The sequence below is a fragment of the Diabrotica undecimpunctata genome, chromosome 6 (genome assembly GCF_040954645.1).
Source record: "Diabrotica undecimpunctata isolate CICGRU chromosome 6, icDiaUnde3, whole genome shotgun sequence".
NCBI lineage: Eukaryota > Metazoa > Arthropoda > Insecta > Coleoptera > Chrysomelidae > Diabrotica > Diabrotica undecimpunctata.
The window spans coordinates 88516227-88524915 of NC_092808.1; the positions used below are offsets into that span (position 1 = coordinate 88516227).

Here is an 8689-nt window from a genome sequence, read left to right on the forward strand (position 1 = left end):
CAAATTTTTGTATCGGCTTTTGTTTTTCCAGCCACCTGGTTTAGATTTGAGAAAATGCACCTGGTTTAGATTTGAGAAAATCCACCTGGTTTAGATTTGAGAAAATGCACCTGGTTTAGATTTGAGAAAATGCACCTAGTTTAGATTTGAGAAAATGCACCTAGTTTAGATTTGAGAAAATGCACCTGGTTTAGATTTGAGAAAATACACGTGGTTTTTGGTTTAAGAAAATAGAGGCATGGTTTTGATGTAGATAATTTATGGATCGAGTTGAGAAGAGAGCAACAGCAGAATCTTTTATGGAAGTTAAGCCAAGTTTCTTTCTTTCTTTGAATTTGTGTATAAATGTTTAATTTTCTGTTATCAAAACCTCAATTTTTTAATTATTATTAAATTCTAATTTGTTATTTTATTAATTTATTAATTAATAAAGAGATGTGTTGAAAACCTGTTTTATTAATAATTCCCGATTTCTCCTAAATTAATTAGTTTATGGGGAACGACACCACTGAGGGGTCTGAAGACCCCTGAGACCAACAAATGACATTTTGGACTCAATCTCCTCCTTAAATCCACAATTATATCGAGAAATACAAAAATAAAACTCTACAAAACAATAATACGCCCAGTTCTAACATATGTTTTAGAGACCTGGACTCTAACAAAAAATAATGAAAACATGTTAGGATGCTTCGAAAGAAAATATTAAGGCAAATCTATAGAGCAGTGAATGGCAATCTAGTGTGGGGAAGACGATATAATTTCGAACTTTATAGAATATACCAGGAACCTGATATCGTAAAACATATTAGGATAGGAGGTCTGAGGTGGATAGGGCATGTAATCCGTATAGAACAAAATGACCCAACTAGAAAAACGCTCCTTGATAGACCCATTGATCAGAGATGAAGAGGAAGACCCAGAACAAGGTTCCTTGATAACATCGATGAAGACATGGGAATAGGTGCTTGGAGGAGAAAGGCGATCGATAGGGACGACTGGAGAGAATTTCTTGAGGAGGCTAGGACCCACGCAGGGTTGTAAAGCCAGAATGATAATGAAATAAGTTTAAAGAATTAATTTTTTTTTGTTTTATTTGGAAGTAGGTATATTAAAAAGCTTTCGACTGAGGTATATAAAACATTTTAATCCTATGTTTTTGAAAACAGAAAAAAACATTCGTATGAGAAAAAAACACAAAGTAGATTGTTAGAAATGAATGTGATCGGATAATACAATTTAAGTAAAAATTTTACACATGTCATGAAAGATAAGTGATTCGTGTGGTAATCTTAATTACTCAGACCATGAATCACTGGAATTAGTCATTCAAAATAGTTTTATTACTATTAAGGGACTGGTATGGTAAATGTCGTGTCTACAAATTGTACGTAACCATACTGTGATTTTGTATCTAAATAAGTTAAAAGAATTTCAATTTTTTGGAAGCATAGCTTTCTTATCACGGGTTACGGACTGAGCGGTGGATCGCGCTGAGAGGTAAAAAAAATAAAACCGACACTAAAAACTGTAACGACACATCGCGCAACCACACACTTCGCCCGACCACACACTACAAGGAATAGTAAACGCAGTGCCGTGCGTGTTTTTTAATAAAATAAAATAAAATAAAATTTACTATTTTTGATGGGAATAAGCCACAATTTAAGATTACAATAAGTTTATTTTTATATATTTTATAAAATAAAATATAATCGATTCTAGGTTTTACAATAGATTATTGAATCGAAACGATTGTCGAATCCAATCCAGAATCGAATCGATTATCGAATCATATATCGAATTGAATATCGGGACAAATCGAATTGAATCGATTATTAAATCAATTATCGAATTGAACCGAATAGATTATCGAAGCTAATTAAATATCGAATAGAATTAAATCAAATATTGAATCGAATCTATTATCAAATTAAATCGATTATCGAACGAAATCGTTTTGATTATATTCGATTCAATTTGATAGTAGATTCGATTCGATTTCATATTTGATTTGTTTCTCTACAAAGCTATCTTATCTTTTTCCTTTATAATTTAGAATTTGATTTTCTGCTTTTTCTTTTGATTAAACCCCTTTTAGTGACAATAAATCTAAACGTGTACGATCTGTTCAATTTTTTCACATGCGAAAAATCATGTCTTTTTTTCGCTGTATTACTAGCTACCATTCTACCACAATTTTACAATTATTTCTCATCCTTCAACACTTCCTACTCACGTTTTAACCCCATTCCATTAGAAATACAGAAAGTTGTAAGATAGCAAATAAGAAAGACTCTCTTTGCTTGTTCATGTCTATCGATGAAAACGGAAACTCTCTCTCTCCTATTGACTGTCGTTTGGTGACAGGGGTGTTATCTCTACTGTTGGCTAACTAATTATCTTTCTCCTGCTTTTATTTACGCGAAAAATGCCGCAAATACTATTTAAATCGTGTACAGATGCAAAATGTGCTCTATATCGTGATCTCAGTGTTAGTACCGCGAAACACGTGTTCGAAACCGGTACCCGGGCAGATTCCGCGTATGAAAAACAACCGCAAGTGTAGCCGTAGCCTGTCAATACCGTGTGTGTGTGTGTGTGTGTGTGTGTGTGTGTGTGTGTGTGTGTGTGTGTGTGTGTGTTTGTGTTTGTGTGTGTGTTTGTGTGTGTGTGTGTGTGTGTTTGTGTGTGTGTGTGTGTGTGTGTGTTTGTGTGTGTGTGTGTGTGTGTGTGTGTGTGTGTGCAGCAGAAGAATTGGTAAGACTTTATATAAACTTAATTCGCTATAATCTGTATAACCTTTTACCACATATCCTAATTTATTTGAACCAGCCATATGTAATACAGTCTTCATTAACTGAAATTATATTCATAATTTCACATATGTACACCTCTTTTGTACACGTACTTTAGTTTTAACCATCATACTACTAGGTGACATACCAGTAGTAGCATGTATCGAATAAATATCTCTAAATCAAAGTTTCAAGTTATACATTTGTATTTTTTCATCTAAAAAAGCTTTTTTAATCCTAATTCAACCGATTTAACACAGTTTTCCGCAAACCCGTCGATTGAGGGATGAGCGGGTGGAAATGATATCAACTTAACTCCGTTATTATTAAAAAAATCAATAAAGTCTTCAGATGTAAATTGGGTCCCATCATCATCCATTTCTACTATACGCGGTATTCCAAAACGTAAAAACATTCCCTAAATTTACTAATAGTATTTTCCAAATCCAGAGTGTTCATTACAAAAACTTCTGGCCGTTTAGTGTATGTATCCACAATAATTAAAATTATTTCTGCTCTAATAGGCTCTAAAAAATCAGCGTGTATTTTTTCTTAGATGTTATCTGCATCTGCTTTTAAATTATCCACTCCCCTGATATACCTAAAATTGTATTCGAAACTAGCTAAAACTAAAGACCATCTTTGAATTCGACCCGCCGCCGGGCGAGGTCTATTTCAATGGTTTTTGATCACTTAAAATTTCGTCCCGCCAAATATTGGTACAATTTAGATACTGACCAGTAGACAGCAAGAGCCTCCTTCATAATTTGAGAGTAATTTCGCTCTGCTTTGTTTAATACTCTCGAGATATAGCATATAGGCCTTTCACTTCCATCTACATGCGACAGAACTCCCCCGATTCCGTAATCATACTATGTTTTATGTTATGTTAGGTTATCTGTGTTATGTCAATTATGAGGGGGTCAATAAATAAGTTAGTTGAGTCTTATTTATTATATTACTATAAATATAGGTATAACATATTTGGCTACGAGGATAGTCGGATCTACGAGTCGTGGAAGTTATGGTTTTAATTAGTAATATTGACACAGTATAGACAACCAGTATTCCCACTCCGCTTTGGCGCGAAAGTTCGCGCATTTTACTCGCGCAGACAGCGACGCCATTTTCTCTGGACTCCGAAAAATTTGACGGCTCTCATTGGTCATTGTCATTTGTCATAAATAAAAAATTGTATTTGTTTACTTTTTGTGTATTTATAGATACAAATAATCTTTATACATTTTTTATTTCGCAATTGCGTTGTATAAGTACGTCGATATGTACAAAAATAAAAACAAAAAGACTTGCCACACTTGTGCAGCTATAAAGTGTTGTAATAATTCTAGAAAAAGTAATGTTAGCTTTTTTTCGTTTCCAAAAGATGTTAATAGGTGAGTGTTATTAGGATTAAAATTGTGTATTACAGATGCTAAGATGTTATATTATTTATTAACGGTGGATTTTCATCGTGTATTAAAAAATGTTTGTATTTAGGGCAAACATTTGGTTAATGGCATGTGGACGAGAAGATTAATTGGATAAGGCAGAACGTTTACATAGAAGTCATCGTCTTTGTGGTACTCATTTCGACAATAAGATGTTTCTGAATGATATGACAAAATCGATTCTTCAGCAGTTCCCACAAATTTTCCTTTAATGGAGGGCTCATCAACTTTTGATCATACTTATTCTGCAGTAGTCCAAAACATATGTCTTCCAAGATGTCCTATTAATGAAGGTAAATAAAATAAATAATTAAGATGTAACACATATCTAAGCTTTCTCTTTTTCTTTTAGAAGTAGTGAAAAGTTCAGCTATGGATATAGAGAAAAATGTTAGTATTAAACATAAACCATCCACTATAACTGTACTTCAGGATATTACTATTACTCCTGGTAAAAACAACATATTCCATGGAGAACCTGAACATGTAACTACACGTCCAGTAACACTAAGTTCAACTCAAGTGTCACAACAATTATCAATAAATACTCCCTGAAAAATATATTATGAAGTACAGTTATACAATTAAGGAAGGAAAACCATTATTTAAAAAAAAAATTCAGAAGTTACAGTCTACAGAAAAGAAGTATATTGACAATTGAAAAATTGAAATTTTATAACATATTTCTGTAGATATTTAATGAAAAAGTGTAACTAATTTGTGAGATACTATTGTATATTCATATTTAACGGATATGAAAATAGAACTGGTGAGACATATGGTAATCTAAAAATGCCTACTGGTGATTTTGTTAACTTTATTAGTATACTTGACTGTCTCTTTCACAAGAATTTTGACATATTAGCTGTACAGCCGAATATTATTAAAACATATGTTTCTCTATTTAGTACCATAAATTTTAGCCACCCTTGTGAACAATTTCCACTAAAATATTGTAGAACTTTATTTAGCTTTGTACGTTTATACTATTCATTAAAATTCATGAAGAGAAATTTGAAACTGAAAAACATGAAAATATAACCAAAAGAAAAAATAATAAATTGATTATTTGGAAATATCAATAAAGCATTATTTACTTGTTTATATCAATATAAAAAGTCAAAATACTCTTTTTTTATTACAGTGATCAGATAATATCGATTAATAGTTAATATACCTATTTAGGGGTTTTCTTCACATTATCTTATGTTTTTAGTGAGATGTAACTAAAATATCTGATCATATTCCATAAAAATGTATTAGAGTATTACTTCTAATTAATTATATTGACATTAATCAAGATCAAGTAAACAACAATGTAAAATATCATTCAAAATCACATTTGAACAAAAGCAATTAATTATCCATAGAGAATAGTCCATACTCCTAAATTGCTTTACCTAATTTCTTTTCATATTCTTTCCCGGTCACTTCTTCAGAATTTACATTTCCATGTATCTCATCGCAGAACTAATTATGGTTCAAATATAGGTATGATCTGACTTCTCATACATGCAAATCAGTGCTCATGAGATATAATTTGTTTAACTTCTGAAATTTTAAACTACAAAATGATACTTTGTAAACTTAATGTGTACTTGTTTTATACATGTATATTTGATTTTTATCTGTAATTGTATTTATCTACAATGTATTTTTGTCTAATTTTGACAGTGGGTCTGTCACCTTTGTTATTATTAAATAAATAAATAAATGTAATATCTAATGCAACATGTAATAATAAATGAAGTTCATTTAAAAATTTATTTTTTATTTCCACAAATACATTCTTAACATTAACAGGATGACGCTACTTTTAGCACTTTGTACGATTCCGTTAGACATCTAATGTACATCAAGAAGGATTGTAAGAAAAACTCAAAGAAAAATTGTGCTATGAAGTACAGTTATAAAATTATGGAAGGAAAACCATTATTTAAATAAAAAATTCAGAAAACATTCTGTACATTCTACAGAAAAGAAATGTGTCGATAATGTGACAATTGAAGACTACATGGCACTTACATCTAAATTTTGTCCTTCGTTAAATTTAGCTAATTTCATAAATGTTCAAATTTTACAGTCTAGAAAAAAGGCAAGAGGTAGAAGATTCAGTAATCAGTTTAAACAGGATGTCTCTTAATGTACTTCAAGGGGCCAAAAGTTTTACAAAAATGTTTTGTGTAGCAAATTTTGTTTACCCAGCCCTAATATATTATTTAAAAATAATATACCAGACAGCTACTCAAAAAGTGTAACTAATTTGTCGGATAATACTGTATATTCATATGTTAATGTATATAAAAATAGAACCGGTGACACATTTGATAATCTAAAAATCCCTACTGTTGATTCTGTTGACTTTATAAGGAGGTATACTTGACATTCTATTTCAAAAGAATTTTGAAATATTAGCTGTACAACCGAATATTATTAAAACATGTTTTTCGATTTAGTACCATAAATTTTAGTCACCTTTTGAACAAAGACCACTCAAATATTGTACAACTTTATTCAGCCTTGTACGTTTGTACTATTTATTAAAATTCAAAACAGAAATTTCAATACTCAAAAAATATTGTACAACTTTATTTAGCCGTATACGTTTGTACTATTTATTAAAATTCAACAACAGAAATTTCAATACTCAAAAATATGAAAATAAAACTAAAAGAAAAAAATAATAAAACGATTATTTGGAAACATCAATAACACGATTATTTAATCGTTTATATCGAAATAACAAGTCAAAATAGTCTATTACAATGAACAGGTAAGATCAATCACTAATCAATATACATATTTAGGAGTTTTGTTCACATCCACTTGTGTTTTTAGTGACATATAATTAAAATATATAAACTGATTTCAAACTCTGTATTTGAATTTTGAAATGAAACTTTGCATTTTATTCTACTTTATAACCATACAGCTTTAAAACTAGCATATTTATTAAAAACTGTTGCATAACTCTCCATTTGATTTTTTTTTGATAGTGTATAAGACAGTTCTGTAACAAATAGTTGTGAAACGTTAGAAAACAAAATCATAAATACAACGCAGAGAAAGAAACAATTTTAGGTTTTTTTTTAATTTCTCGAAGAATGAAAGAGTAGCAAGAAGAGTTTTGAAATTGGTTGAAATTAAAATCAATTTTGTTAAATAAATCAAAGTCGGCTCTGTCGCGTCCATATGTGCAGGGCCAGTCCTCGGTTTTCGTCCAGAAAATATGGCGTCAAGGTCACCGAATTTTGTCTAAAAAGATCAAAGGTACCGCGGTAGAGTGAGAATACTGGTTGTTATCTATACTGTGATATTGAGCAGTTTAACCCTAAAAGTTCTGACATAACCTGATATATTGAGCGCATGGAAGAGCTTTTTGAGTGTAACATGGTGGAAGTTATTAAAAAAGTTTCGATGTTCATGGGAGGGGAAGCGTATGAGGTATTAAAGGATTTGTTAGCACCAGAGTTACAAAGGATGAAAACATATCAGCAATTGAAAGATGTTCTTGTTCTGCACTATAGTCCAAAACAATTAATCGTTGCAGAGAGGTATAACTTTTATTTAAGCATACAGGAGAAAAATCAACCATTAAGAGATTATGCTCAAAAGTTGAAAAACTTTTCCAAACACTGTCAATTTGGTAACTTCTTAAATGAAGCCTTACAAGATAGGTTCGTTTGTGGATTGAAATCAAATACAATAAAAAGAAAATTACTGGCTGAAAGTAATTTAACATTCGAAAGAGCTCTTCAAGAAGCCCAAAGTATGGCGGCGGTAGAAGATCAATCAAGATTTTTGGCGTCAGATACAGTGTTATCAAAGTTGGGTGCAACAAACAGCAAAAATTTACCAAAACAATCGTCATCTGAACAAGTGCCAGTGAAATCATGTTATCGGTGTAAAAGAAATCATAACCCAGAAAGTTGTCCTGCGAAGAACTGGGAGTGTTAAAATTGCCACAAAAGAGGCCACACCAGTCGAGTCTGCAGGAAAAGAAATTCAGTGAACACAGTGCAATACGATCATAGTGAGCGTGCGGAAAATTCGGAGTTAGGTTTTATTGGTAATGTAAAACAAGAGCATGAAAAACCATGTAAATTCGCATTAGATATAGAAGGTAAACTTTTAAATTTTGAAGTAGATTCTGGAGCATGTAAAAGTGTTATTCATGTTAAAGATTGTGAAAAAGAGTTGTCATTTTTAGAAATGTATCCTGTAAAGTATAAGTTGAAAGTTGTTACTAGTCAGAATGTAGAAATCGTAGAAGAAATTGAGGTAATTGTTAGGGTTAATAATAAGACATTTTGCTTACCTTTGGTAGTTATAAATTGCAATCCTACATTCTTACCTCTACTTGGACGTAACTGGTTATGTGTTATTTTATCAAATTGGGAAAAAAGTTTTAATATAAATGGCATCAATAATGAAAGGTAAGAA

General features: G+C 31.2%; 1 long non-coding RNA gene across 1 annotated transcript; it reads left to right on the forward strand.

Annotated features, from left to right (window-relative positions):
* The first annotated feature begins 3995 nt into the window (after positions 1–3995).
* On the forward strand, positions 3996–6077 carry LOC140442716 (uncharacterized). Its single transcript, XR_011951122.1, has 3 exons — positions 3996–4192; positions 4296–4539; positions 4599–6077. It is a non-coding gene; the product is annotated as an uncharacterized lncRNA (long non-coding RNA).
* Positions 6078–8689: the final 2612 nt, after the last annotated feature.